The sequence below is a fragment of the Pseudopipra pipra genome, chromosome 2 (genome assembly GCF_036250125.1).
Source record: "Pseudopipra pipra isolate bDixPip1 chromosome 2, bDixPip1.hap1, whole genome shotgun sequence".
In the NCBI taxonomy this organism is placed as follows: Eukaryota; Metazoa; Chordata; class Aves; order Passeriformes; family Pipridae; genus Pseudopipra; species Pseudopipra pipra.
Genome location: NC_087550.1, coordinates 84384537 through 84399775, shown reverse-complemented (window position 1 = coordinate 84399775; position 15239 = coordinate 84384537).

Genomic DNA, 15239 nt, shown 5'->3' with positions numbered 1-15239 from the left:
TTTGTATTCAAGCCCACTCTTTGACTGGGTGCCAAGGCTGAGGAGGACATGAATGCAATACTGCACTGTTTTTGAATCACAGTACTGCTTAGATTGCAATATGACAGATACAGATACGACACTACTGATACTGAAAGCAGACAGTTTAAGTAGGACTCACCTGACATAAGTTTGACTAGATACAAACCCAGAAGCTCTATTTGTATGAGTTATCTAGCCTCTAGGGACTGTGGAGCAGCTGTCATTTCTAAGACTGGGATTCCTGTTAGTTGGTTCAGGAGGTTACAAACCATAAGGAGAGATGAATCCTGCCATTTGAAGAAGTGAGTATAAGCAAGAGTACTTCAGGTGTTTGGTAAATTTGGGATGTGGTGAGCAAGTAGGCTCCAGAATGATCAAAGTTGGTTTCAGAAAGACAGCATTGTTGTTTCTCTGATGCATGAGTACTCATTCCAAGGTTGCTTTAATGTAAAACAACTTCTGAGACCTTCTGAGTTCTCTACAGAATTCATGTGCCTCTGCATTCAGAATCTTTCACTCACTAACTGATTTGTCTTGGCTCTGATTGTTTTCGGTTTTAAATCCTCAGACACATTCTATCCAGGGATCAGCACCTGGAGCCATATCAAAATGTTCACCAAGGACTAACAAGTGGCAGTGGTCATGTAGAGAAAAATGTGTGAATGTTCAGCATATCCAAAAAATCTGTAACGAGGTTTCCAGGAAAAAAAAATACACATACACATGCATACATATACAGATTAATTTATAATGCTGTTTTGGTACAATGCAGTGAAAAAGAGATCACTTAATGAATGATGTCATTGTTTATGAAGTGCAGTGCAAAAAGTAATAACACAAAGCTTTAAGGCAGAGTTTTCCCCATCTGGTTCATTCTGGGAGAGATCTCAGCTGTAGCACTACCAGTAACTATAGTATGCATGTCACAGCATGCACATGGCCAAAAAAAAAGAGTAAATTCTCCTGCTTAGTGTACCTGGGTGAGAAACCAATTCAATTGTCTGGTGAGAGAAGGGGTGATCTGGGCCATGAATGGTGCTCCTTGAATGACATGGAGTGTGGCAAGACAAAAAGTCACAGAAAATATAAAATGAAAACGAGGAGCTTTCAAGAGTTTATTATTCAACATGTAGTGGCTCATCCCTTCCCATGAAATGAAGCAATAAAAACAATCCTAGGAGCATGTATGTACGTTATTAGGAGAAAATGAAAAATAAGGATGGAAAACACTAAGCATAAGCAAGTTAAAATATTTGTGGCTAATATTAACGTTACTTGTTTGGAAAACAAAAGTCAAAAGAGGATGTGGAACAGGAAAAGGAACAAAATAAATCTTACAGTAGCAACAACTTTTGGTGTTAGAAATAAAAATAGAAATAATCTGTGAGGCAACATAAATGAATTCGTTTGGAGAGAGGACACACAGGAACAGAGAAGAAAGATTTTTAAAGTAATTCTGAATAAACGTAGAAGAAAGTCAACCAACTTGAGTCAGAGAAAGACATTTCAGGTGACACCATTGCTGTTTCCCAGACGTGAGTTGGTCCAAGAAGTACCTTGTGTACAGGACTGAGAGGCACTTCTCCACTCGGTGCGCAATGAATTCTTGCACCTTCTCCCACTGGCGCTGTGATGGTGGACAGTGTCTGCAGGTCGTGAATAGGACCAGGCAAACGTGTGCAAATAGGTACCTGAAAAGCTCCTAAAAAATATCTGAGACGAATGTACCCTCTAACATCCCTAATTGAACAGCTCTTGATGCTGGGGAAATACTTGGAGAATGGACTGCAGGAGCTGCCAGAATTGTGGATTGTATCTGAGTAACATCTCCTGATGCCACTGCTGTAGGCAGAATAGCAAAAGGACAACTGGGCTGACCAGTTGTCCTGGTCAGCCCAGTAAGAAATACCCAAAGGGTATTTCTTATGGTTATTTAAAGTGAATTGGTTCACAGAAAAGAGTAAAGCAAAAGCACTGAAACATAAAAACACCCAAGATGACCGGGAGGGAACAAAAAGTTGTCCATACATAAAAAGCTTTTAATTCACAATTTGTCAAAGAATACATATTTTCATTTATGCCAGCATAGATGAGCTGAAAGACAGAACATTTCCTCTCAGACAATTGCAGACAGAGCTTTGGAGTCCTCATCGTCTGCTACAAAGAGCTTTGACTTAGTATATGGTGCTGAAATTCAGTCCATGAGATGTAAAATAAAATTCACTGCCTGACAATTTTTTTAAAAAAAGATTCTCTCGTTCTTTTGTCTCTGGAGAAATTCAGACTAGGCAAATGAACTTACAGACAGTCCAATTAATCTAATGGAATAGGAATTATCTTAACAATCTAAATCATCTAAAAAAATTATAAAGCAAAAAATTAAAAAAAAAAAAAATTAAAAACTTGCTTTCCAAGCAGTGCACTGTCCAAAATGCATTTTTAAACTTTTTTTTAATTTAAAAAAGTACTATATATATTATATTTTTTTCTTTTGTTTATTCCCCTTCTTTCATTTCTGAGCTTCAACCACAGTCAATACCTCTTGGTATTATTGTAAAGCAGTAACGTCTGCTTTACAGCAGTGCATTGTTGGATTAAGAGAAAGTGAAGAGAACTAAGGGGAGCTGCCAGCCCATCCACCACTGCAGCTGCAGAGATAGTAATTTGTTGTGCAAAATCCACCTGGTGAATTTGGGAAGTAGACAGTCAGAGCAAGAAAAATGAAAGTATCAGAAACAAGCTTCACAAAACTTAAGAGTTGTTACTTAGAGTGGAAGAAAAATAAACTCTTTAATTTTAAAAACTCAAGAGACCAGAGAGTTTGCTGAAGTGTAAATCCACACTGTTCATGTGTCTGAATAAGGTTATTTTTGAAAAGTTTGTACAGATGATTATTATATCTTCCTAAACAGAAAAGTTAATGATTTGAGAAATAGCTTTTACATACATATATTTTCTTTGGAAAAAAACCAGTAAAATTGTCAAAAAACACAATTCCAAATGCTCTTGTAAATAATGTTGTTCCTAAGTTGGAGACTAAGTTCAAACATTAAACAATGAAATCTTTTATTCATGGTTCTAATGCACAGTCTTAGATGTAAGGGGAATCACTCAGACTGTTTGTTTGATTAATAGTACTTAAAACTTATGCTTCATTTAAGGTTGTTGATTCATATTTTTGAACACTCTCCACCCCTCCCATCCCATATTTGATAGTAGACAATGTAGAAATTGATCAATGAATCATGAAATAAGCAGTGTAGGTCAAATAAATTTTAAATCTCTGGCTGGATGAAGAGTCAAAACAGGAGTACCATTTACTTTTTTTTTTTCCAAAACTTACCTTAATTTTAATGCTCATTAGATCCTGTGTACCTATGCATCATTTGGGCTGAGAAGCAGGACAGATCAGCACTGGAGAATGTCTTGATTTTGGAGTATAGTGAGAGATTGATTCAAAAGACTTCCCTTTTCACAACACACTGCCTCAGAAAAGCCCATTGCCAGGGCCACTTCCCACTGAGGGACTGAAGCACACCTCTGAATACACAAACACTAAATAGAACCTTACCCAAGTTCTTTGAAATACCTTGAAAGAGGCACACCTCTGCCTGACTAACTCAGAAGTCAGAGCTGTTCATATTTTTTCCTTTTTCTATAAAGAGAAATGTTTCAAAACTTTTTACATATTGCAGTGAGCTTTTATCTTTTAAGAAGAAGTCAGATTACAGAAGAAATAAAATCACATAGTTCAAGTATGGTTATGAAGTTAAAATCCCAGAAAGATCCTAGCCTACTTGCCATTGTTCTCCTGGTTTTTCAGTGGCTAATAGGCATCTTTCAGTGCACGCTAAATTAAAACAAACAAACACAAACTAGACAGAAAACCAAAAGTCACATAATTAATAAGGAAAAAGAATAAATAAATCTCACTTTTTGAACAGGTGTGACTTTAACTCTTCATATCTGAAGCTTTGCCCAGTCTAACCTCTGAAATTGTCCTCCTACCTGGTTTACCTTGTAAATGAAGTTAGTTTGCAGTTATAATGCAAGTCATACCAACAAGTTATGAATGTCATTCAGGGGGGATTTGACTGACTTGATAATAAGTGGGTTTGAAATCAATTTACCACTTTAGTCATACACAGTTATACTTTGCATTCCATCTTTCCACCTTAAGTGGGATTTGGAGGGGCAATAATGGATAAAAATTGTTCAGTTTTTTTTCTGGTAATGTGGTTTGGAACAGATATACTTTTTTTTTCACATTGAAAAGTTTATTCACTGAGAATCTGACCCCAGGTTTTGGTGCAAAAATTAACCTAAGGTGTCAAGAATAGATTATTTACTGTCTTTTCAAAAATTGCCAAATTAGGACAAAGTATAATCCTCTTACATGTCTCATTTCATAAGCACTGCTATAGAAGGCTGAAGAGATCAAGGATTATATTTTCTATCATTTACTATCCGGTTTGATCCTCTCCAGAGCACAGAAACTGGCTCTTCTGCTTTACTTTTCCCCATTTTTAGATACTGGGCACACAGCAGAGAAATGCCAACAAAGGAAGGATCCCATGCACCCCTCTTGCTTTGATGGCTTATTCAGTGAAGTGGTAGAGACCTAAAGATCTTCACTTGCATCCCAGGCAGAGGTTGTCACAGTTACGTATGGAAATAGTTTTATTCTTTCAGTAAGTATTCATGTTTTAAAAAGCACAAAAGAACAAACAAACAAACAAAAAATCCAACCAAAGAAATGTTATACAGAAGCTCAATAGAATGTTTCAGCTTATTAATATTAAAACCTTAAAAACTGCTGCTTTGTCTTTTGAGTGTCTCATTCTTTCAAAAAAGTATTTTTGGCAGTGATTTCTCCTATACATAGATAATAAGCTAATCTTGACTTTAGATCATAAAAGAATGTATTTAGGTTCATGTGGTTTGGGGGGGGGAGGGGTTCTGTTAAAACTAAATAATGCAATTATTCAAGGCAAGGCTAAACCAGCAGCCTTTACCTCTAATACCTTGAATCCAATTGCTTCCTTGTTCTGGTGTTTATCAGAGATGATCTTAAGGCGGGGATGTACAAAACCACACTTTTCTAAGAATGAACTAGATAAAGGAAGGTAAATTCTTCTTGAGAACTTTGACTATACTTAGAAGTATGTTGTATTTAACTGAGAAGAGTGTGACTTGGAATCTCAAATCCAATGGTAATAGTGGCAAACCTAACCACAAGCCCAGTACTTAATTTTTAAAATGTAGAATACGTATTTTCCCATTGTGTCTTCTGCTTATTAGAAAAACATGTAAATTTTGTCTGGTTAAGGTGTGGTTTGTATATGGAATTCATGGTAACACATTAGCAATTGCAGTGTGTTTCTTCCTCTTTTCTTACACCAATAACACACTGCCATTGCTGACTTCAGAGAAAAGCAATTCTATACCTGGCTGTATATTTTCTGGAGTTTTATAATCACGTAAAACAATTAAAGATTTTTATTTGATTTTTTTTAAAATTTTCCCATGTTGTTAATTTATTCAGAAAAGCAAGAATGGTAGGAATTCAATACTTTTTTCAATCCTTAATAGACACTCACACTGAACTGAGTAAAGGTTCCAGTCCATCAAAGTGATGCGTTTGAACCACATGTGGATTTGGGCTAACTGAAACAGCATGACATAATTAAAAATATCCATAAAACCAGTGCACTCTGCAGTTACTCTACCCAGATGCCTGTGAAAAGGAATGACAGCCATTTCTTTTGCAGCCATTTGAACCCTATGTGGAGCTAGTTCCAATAAAGACCCATGCATATGAATAAAGGACATGGATATTCCCTTCCCACAGCCCCTCGCAGTCTAGTTTGTTGTGTTAACAGAGCTAGTGTTTGCAATAATGTTCTGAGGAAATTTGGGGTGCTCTTCAGTTTCAGCTCTGTTTATACCAAGAGAGGAAGAGGGGAAAATCTCATGTTTGCTTTGCACCAATGTGAAAATGAAGTTTCAGAGATCTGGGCTGTTAATGAAATGTTTCACTGCAAAGGGGTAGTGAGGCAGGCTTGAAGGATAGCAGTAAGGTAAAGGAAGTGTCCTGGAAGTGATATGTGCTTGTTAGCAGAAGCTAACATCACAGTTTTCTACTGTTATGACTAAATTGCCACAATTTGGGGCTCTTAATCCTTGTTTTAAAATTGATCTCACATAATATTTCTGCTTCACATAATAGGCATGGCAGATATCCATGCATCTACTCTGCATCTGCAGCCTCAAAATGTAACATTCCTTTTGTTGTGAATTACTATTGTAACACTTTTCAAACTAGATGGATGTGTATGTACACACATCAATGCAAGACTTGACAGAGAAAGTAATTTCTTGGAGATGATGGTTTTTTGCTTTCCAAAACTTTTCAGCTACAGCAAATAGCCATCTCTTGACAGTGAAAGTCAACTTTAGATACAATGCCTCTGGTCTAGTTTCTCCATTTTTTTTCTATCTGTAAGTGTTAATATCAATTACAGTCAAATCCTACAGGCAGCGATTTATGAGACAGCAATGCAAAGGTTTGGGGTACACTGTAGGGTATGCTGACTTGCATCAGGAGTGGGAATGAGCCCTATAAAAGAGTGCAATACTATGTAGGTATGCTTGGTCTTGCCTAATAGGGATGAATCAGTGAAAGGTTTCAATTATAGTGTTGATAGTATTGTGATTACAAAACCATTAGACTAAAGTAGACCCATTTAACACCTGCCTTAGGATATGCACAACTTTTAATGAGGGAGAGAAGGAGGAGGGTGGTGGTGGGGTGAATGGAATAAAACAGAACCCTAATATTTTCTGAGTGAAGAATTGAGGCACAGAGCAATTATATAAGTTTTCCAAATCACACCAGAAATATCTGAAATAGCTAATTGCTACTATTCTGAAATTTTCATTTTAAACTTAACAAACTACATAGAAAACCTCAGAGCACTGGTCAGAAGCTGATGTCTCATTGTGCACACAAATTCCCTCTGAGGTGATGGTGAGGTTACTGATGAATCACAATAGTTGTGACAACAAGCAGCCTAAGAGACTAAGGCTTGAAAGAATGATTTATCTTTTAGCATGAAAACAATAGATATGCATCCTAATTATTTCTAGGAAGAGATCCTTCTCTTGTATGAAGGCAACTGGTGAAACATAGCCTAACACAAAGAAAATTCCTAGACACTTAAGAGCATATATATCAACATCTAATTGTTAACTTATGCAACTATTCCTGATCAGATATTCAAGCACTGACAACAAAATACTTTATATATATACTTTATCAGTTAAAAACTCCTGGACTCAAATTGGAGACTAACAAACTGTTAGTCTAACAGACTCTTCACCTTTATTCATGCTTAGCTCTTAGAGCCAGTTCAATGGCCGTTGTACTGCAAACAGCAACTCTGCTTGGTCAGGGGTGTGTGATGTGTCTGTTTCTGTATTGGAACTACTAAAAGATGTATATATCTCGTTGTATATCTGAAGGAGGCAGAGATCTCAATGCCACCTCTGTAATTATTCTTATAACTCAGCTTTCCAAGTTACCAGAATTAAACAGAGCTATTAAAGCACCACATTGGTCTATAGAACATCTTCTCTCTAGACCTGTACTCGCAGCACTTTAGCTGCCTGGAGAGCATAGTGTATGGTCAGAGAAAGAGCAAACAAACCCTGAGGAGTCAAATGGGAAAAACCTTAAGATATATGCTCAGGTTTTTTCTCAGTCACAAGTCTTGGAATAGGATTAACCCTCTTTGTGTTTGCGCAGTCTAGGACTAGGATTCAGATACCTGAAAATTGACATCTACAAGGAATTTTTTGTCCAGATTTCCATTACAGCTAATGGAGATCCAGCTAAAGCAAGCAATCAACTAAAAAGAGAGAGAAGGGGAAAGGGAAGAGAGGAGACTCACCTCACCTTCAGCTAGACCCATACAATAAATCTGATAAACCACACTGTAAACTGCTTTGATTAAATTTCTGCTGACAAAAATGAATTTTAGAACCCTAAAATTGCTACAAATTCAGTATCTGCTCCCTCTGTTTGGATGAAACCTTTAAACCTTTAAAAATTAGCAAATTGGGGGAAAAAAAGGATGCTAAAAAAACCCTTCTTTTCCACTCTATTCTTTTCATGGGGTACTGTTAATTTCTCTCCATCCTTCCTTTATACAATTCATTTAAGAATGTCCCTCAGAATGGATCATTTTATTTTCCTTCCCAGTTGGTATGAAGAAAATATTACAGGCATTGTTATTTGTCATTGGTAAAAAAAGTAAATCAGGAAATATTTTGAGAAAATCTAAAAATGTTAGATATTTAATAAATCTGATTTATTATCAGTTTTAGAAAGTTTTGTAAGAAGGTCCTACTGAACTCTTTGACTTTGCCTAAAATAATGAGAGTTGAGGGTGAGGGGTTTTTCAGTTTCCCAGTGGAGAGTATTTGATTTTTCCGACTAAAAAATAATTTCTTTCCTAGAGGATTGATAGAAAAAAAATGAAGGTGGAGGAGAAGGTGGGTTTAAATCTGTCAGTCAAAGGAGGGGCTGCTCTAGCACAGTCCTGTCCTCCTTGACGGAGGAAGGGAGGGTTCCTGATTCTGGGAAGAATTTGAGAGAATGGAATGAACCTTTCTAGAAGTTTAAAAAGGAATGTTGCTAGGATTTACCTTTGGCAGAGGTTCACAGCTGTTGCAGTCCATTCACTCCTCAGTCCCACAATAAGAATGCACGCTCTTCCGATGAAGAAGATGAGACAACGCAGCCCTCTATGATGTTATTTCAACTGCAAAGCTTAAATAATTCCCCATTTAGCATGCAGGGAAGTCCCAATGAGACATACTCCTCATTCTGAGGTGATTTCTCAAAGCTGTAGCTTCCACTATGGATCAAGCTTGCCTAACATTTTCAAATCCTTTCCCACACACCATCCAGTGTTACTTCCCTTTTACCATAGATCAGCTCACTTACCATAGATCAGCTCACTCACCTCCTTGAGTGCAATCAGACCAGAAAATCAGTCAGATGCCTGTTCAATGACAGGAGATACTTTTTTTCTAATCCTATTAGTGAACTGGATCATGCAAGCAGTACCAGCTCTCTTGACCCAAAAATACACATTTACCGATCTGAGTCAGGGTTGTCATTGCTCTGTTAAACTGCTCCATGCCTTAGGCTGTCACATTTATTGATCCACTTCCACTTCATTTATCTGGCACGTGTATGTGGCTAAATGCTTTTCTTCTTTTAAGCAGCTGTTCCTTAGTTTAACAGAGGTTTATTTCTGAAGAACCACAGAATCATAAAATGGTTAAGGTTGGAAGGGATCTCAAAGATCACCGTGTTCCAACCCCATGCCACGGGCAGGGATGTCACCCACCTAGATCAGGTTACTGAGGGCCCTATTCAAGATGGCCTTGAACACTTTCAGAGATGGGAATCCACAATCCCTCTGGACAACCTGTTCCAGTGTTTAACCACCATCACAGTAAAGAATTTCTTCAAATACATCCAGTCTAAATCTACTGCCTTTCAATTTAAAGCCATTACCTTGTCTCATGTATACCTTATCTCACCTCTTACCCATATACTATTGGAATTACCAATACTCCTATTAGATCAGACCTCTGATAACATGGCTGAGTTTTAGATATGCCCTTTGAGCAAAAAGATTAGCCAAATCAGGAAAATTTGTGATCAACAGGTCAGTAGAGAAGGCTGCTAAATCTGAGAAGGATATGTCAGTATGATGAAGATGACTGCAGCTAGATGTGTGGTCTTTTCAGCTTTCTTTACAGCTAAAATTAGAGTTGCTTTAACAGAGTGATTATGCTCAATGTGAGTAGAAAGCGTACTAGCAACTATTTGATATTTAGGGTTTAAAAATTACTTTATCTTTCCTGAACATCTGTTAGGAAAAACTATACAAACCTGAAAAGTACAAGGCAAATAGTTGTTAAAAAGGCTTGAAAAGAAAAAAAAAAAAAAAAAAAGAAAGAAAAGCAGAACTTGCTCAGATACAAACTTGGACAACAGATGAAGTACATCTAAGAATAAAATTACTTGAATGCAAAACCCCACTATTAGAACACAATAAGCCCAAGTTTGCTAAGAAATACAGAAAGGCAGAGGAAGCACATCATTAATTTACTTCCCTAATATTTCCTCACACAATACTCAGAGTATCCTAGACTAGAAATGTCTTGGCACAATTCTCTATGAGTGAGAGTATAATGGTGAGTGCACGAGAAAGAAATGAAAGTACTTATGTTACTGCTGTATAACCACAATTTCAGACTGATACATACCACCTTTCTAGGAATAACCAGGTAATTGTCATTGCAACTTAAAAGGTAAAGGAATTCTGAAATAAAAAATTTTCAGCCTTTTCAGTACAGATATATCTACACAAATTAGGTTTAACTATCATTATTTTCAATGAAAAGAAATACACTCTGACAAAACAACTCCTCCCTCATGCTGTTCGTTTTCACCCAGAAAGTATCCATTCTCTTCACAAAGTCTGAAATGAGCATGGAGTCATGCAACTAAATTATAGATGACTCCGATATGCAGTTTTAATCTACACTTCAGAAATTAATCCTGTCCTTGAGGTTTTGTTAAACATTCACTGTATGGAGCTATAATGTATAAAATGACTGTAAATAAAAGCATAATGTAGTCTGGTTGGTCAATGTGCCTACAAATTCAGGGTTGATCTGCTCCTTGTCAGTATAGAAACTCTGTTTGCAAAACTTATGTTTTGGTAAAAAATTATTGAATATTATTTTTTTAAAAAAATTAACAAAATAAAAACTAGGATTAAGACCTAACAATGTTTGTAGCTAAAAACATTTATCTAAACTATTTCTAATTTTCCAGTTTTTAACCAATTTTTTGTACACAGAGTAAACCCTGAGAAAGATTAGCTCAGTTGGTTAGAGCAATGTTAACAGCCCCAAGGTCATGGGTTTGAACCCCATATGGGCCATTCACTTAAGAGTTGGACTCAATGATCCTTGTGGGTCCCTTCCAACTCTGAATATTCTGTGATTCTGACTCAGCAAAAATGCCAAGGTGAGATGTTTACACCACCATAAACATCCCATTTGGTTGGAGACTGGATTTAGGTTTCAAATTGTAGTAGACTCCAATTCAAACATAGATTGTTTCCTGATGAAGTGCTCTAACAAAAAATCCAAGCCCATTCTGCAATAAATCTTTTAAGCATGTAGTTTCTTTTAAAATATTATTTCTGTCATTGCATGAATAAAAATTAATCCAGTATAAGTACAGTACACTTTACTTGGTGCAGTTTTGCTGCCCAGTATAGGCTTCTGTGACCTGGAGATGTCTGTTCCTATCATGACAGCTGCAAATATATAGAACCAGGTGTTTCCATATTTGAGTCACAGTCTGAAGTAATATCTCAGAAGCATGAGCTTTGGAGAGAGTTTACTGCAATCATGTTTTTTAGAATCACGAAATCACAGAACAGTTTGGGTTGGAAGGACATTTAAACATCAACTAGTCCAGCATCCCTGTCATCAGCTTGCTCAGAGTTCCACCCAACCTGGACTTGAACACTGCCAATGAAGGAGCGTCCGCAGCTTCCCTGGGCAACCTGTTCACAGAGATTGGGGGTTGCCTTAACACAGGTGCAGGATCTTGCACTTGGCCTTTTTGAACTCCATGAAGTTTGCATGAGCCCACTCCTCAATTCTTTCAAGCTTTCTCTGGATGGCATCCCTTCCCTCTAGTGCATCAGCTGCACTGCTCAGACTGGCGTCATCCACAAACTCGCTGAGGGTGCATCCCACTGTCTATGACATTACTGAAGAGGTTAAATAAAAAGGTACTACAGAAGAAATTTACATAGAGATAATTTGAAACTGAGTTTGAAATGTGTGGGCAGAAATGCCCAGTGTAGAGAAACCTGTACTTTAGAGTTTAATGCATGGAGTGACCCAATGCTGCTACTTAGGGAAAAATTTTCCTTCTGAAATTAGTGTGTTTTGTCAGTCTTTGGCAGGGGAGGGGGTAGGGAGAGAATTAAAGCAGAACAAAACATACACAAACCAAAGAACAAAGTGACTAAATAAGGAATGACTGAGTGCCATCAAGAGGCAAAATTAAGCCCTCCAAAGCCTTCATGTAGCCTTCATCTTGTATGCAGGCAGTACCTTGCTGTTTCCAGGCTGAGTAATCAGCCTTTGCTTCTGTTACTTGGGAAGATTCTCAAAGTGGCCACATGATGGTAGCCTTGGATCAGAGATAAGCTAGTTAAATTATGAATGTAAAGGAAATAAGGAGAAAAAAATGCTTCTTCTTGTAAACTGAAATAAAAATATATGTCTGGATGGGTCACTGCCATACAGTGAGGAGCTGAGCTATATTTCAGCTTCAAGGTATTGTAATATTTAGGACAAGACTACCCTGTGTACCTACTGCATAGCCCTATAATGAAATATCCTTATGTGTTATAAGCTCTCCACTCTTTCAGAAAAATTTATATCTCGCAATATTCTGCTCACACTTTCCCTTCCATGTGACGTCAGCATATCATCAGCTGCACTCTCCTACATGTTCCCCTTTTCTTCTAAAGTGCAAAACAAAAGGTTTAAATAAATGTCCTTGCTATGGTCTCAGAGTGTCTTATTCATTAGAAAAAACAAATAGCTTTGGCTGTATGCCATAAATAAAGAAAAGGAAGGGTTTGCTACAAAATTAGTTGGTTCTGTAATTTGAGAAAGCCTCGTGGTATTTGCAAATACCCTGTTCCTTCTCAGGGTATAAACTCTACTTGTAAGATTTGAAGCATAGCTTGGTTGTGTAAAAAGGTAAAGAGAGTGTTTTTGTTCTACAGAAAACATCATTGGCCTGAAGCCCACTTGGGTCTTGCTTGGATAATTCGACTACACAGAACTGAGTATTTATTGGTAGAATTAAAGAAAAAGAAAAAAAGAAGGGGAAAAAAAAAAAGAAAAAAAGGGGGGGAAAATGAAAAAAAAAGAAAAAAAAAAGAAAAACCAGTCCTAAATTATATATCACTTGCTTTCTGCTTCTGATACCTCACATAAAAGATGAGTAATTTAAAGAGAGACAAAAAATAAAAATGGAAGATTCTATTTTACTAGTAATCTTTTCATTACTATAATTGCAGTGTTCACTCTTATCATTATCTACGAAGAAGAATAAATGCGCTAGTCATATAAAGGTTATAAAATTATTCTGGTTTTAACAAGAGTACAGACTGACCCAAAAATCTGTGGCAAAATATGTTGGTCTTGGATGCCTTTAGACTGGCATGCAACTCCCTTCCCTTTCATTAAGTAAACCAAATCATCCCTCACACGGCACAGCAGCTAAGGAGAACTTTATCATCAGGTTGTCTGGTTTGGTGAAAACATCCATGTCGAGGTCAAACACTGATTATGAGACTCTAATTGACAAGATGAGATGCATATATAGTATCCCAAATCCTCTCCTGAGGTGATCTTGGGCTTTTTCCGAATTATCATATCAATTTTTGTGAACTCCATACAGTTAGTTAAACTGCCTGCACTGAAATTAATAACATATTGTTTACCTTGTATAAATACTGAAGATTTCGACTTTTCCAATCTATATGAAATTTTTTAATGATTAATGAACACCACATGAAAACAAATTCAGGTTTTTATCCCAGCTCAGTTTCCTGTATCCTAATTCACTGTATCAGTTATTAGCTTCACTAATGCTGGGACTCAGGCTTCCAAAAATAATTCTGTTCTTAGAACAGAACAGGGTCCAGTTTCCAGAATTAGAGAAGTTGAGTAGTCACAAAAGTCTCAGCACTATCTGAGTACTATAGCAGGGCTCTTTCAATTCCTCTGCAGACCAGTAATCAGAACCAAAAAATTGTTTCTTTTCTCCCATTTCCTGTTTCATGAAGACAATATTTATACTGAAGAACTACATTGGCCCATAATTCACAAAGTCTTTCAGCCTCCCAACCATAATGCAATTCATCAAAATAAACTTTTGTTGTAATTGTGGACTTCTGTTACTTACCTTCTGTTTATGGACATGCTTGATGCAAATATTCTTTTGTGAACTATAAACTAGCATAGCTGTTCTCAGATCAGTGCTACAATTCTTCCACATGTGTGTGCTTCAGCCCCTCACTTCCTTTGGGATGATGTTTCTCTTGCTGAAGGGACTTTTTGAAAGACTAAGTAAGCATGAATTTTGAAGGACTAAGCAAATTCTGTGTCCTCTTACTAACAGCCCTTGGCTTTCCTAGAAGATTAGTTTTCTATCAGGTTCAATGAGGCTCTCTTGGTTTTCTATTTGAAATCACATTAACCTTTCTTCATATTTTTATCTTGTGAAATGTTTTATGCGATATTCAGTTTTAACATGAAGCCACCACTGCGGGAGAAATAAAACCTAAACCATAAAACTCTTCTGATATCCATCTCAGGAGAAGCCTTTTACCAAAAGACAAACATACACTTGAAGTGCCAGTTTTTCTGGCGAGTTCACATTAAATCTCACAGAAATCAGTTTGCTGAATGGTTCTTCACACCTCTGAAAGTGAAGCATATGTTTGATTTCGTCTTTGGCTTCTTTCCACTGTTATATTTTCACAGTAATTATGTGTATATTTTTCCATCTGTTCCCATAAGCCTCCAATGAAAAATCCCTTGTGGGTCTTTAATGCAAAATGATACTCTTTAGAAGGAAGGGAATAAACAAGGTGCAACACTTTCTCTTAACTAAGAAGAAACTAATGACTGTCCATATTCAAACTGCATTAGTTCAGCTGTTGTTAACCTCAATATGTGCTCAAACATCATCCATCTATCTCCCTTTTCTGTTTGTTGTACAGGAAGCTAATCAGAAAAATGAAGGAAAATAATTATAAGCTACTATGTAGAGTAGCTACTGATTAAAAAATTTGCTCTGTTTCCTTTATTTCTCTCTGTTCTAAACATTTTGATCCGTTTCACCTACCAAGTTTCCCCTTTACAGTGAACTTTCACCATTTTGCCATTCATTATTGCAGGGAAAGTGTCACAGCCAAGGCAGCTTTACAATCACTGGGTGGTGGATGAGCACATTTTAAAACTTTTTATCACCTTGAAAACTTACTGAGGACAGATTTCCACCATTTCACTTGGAAATTAATTGGAAG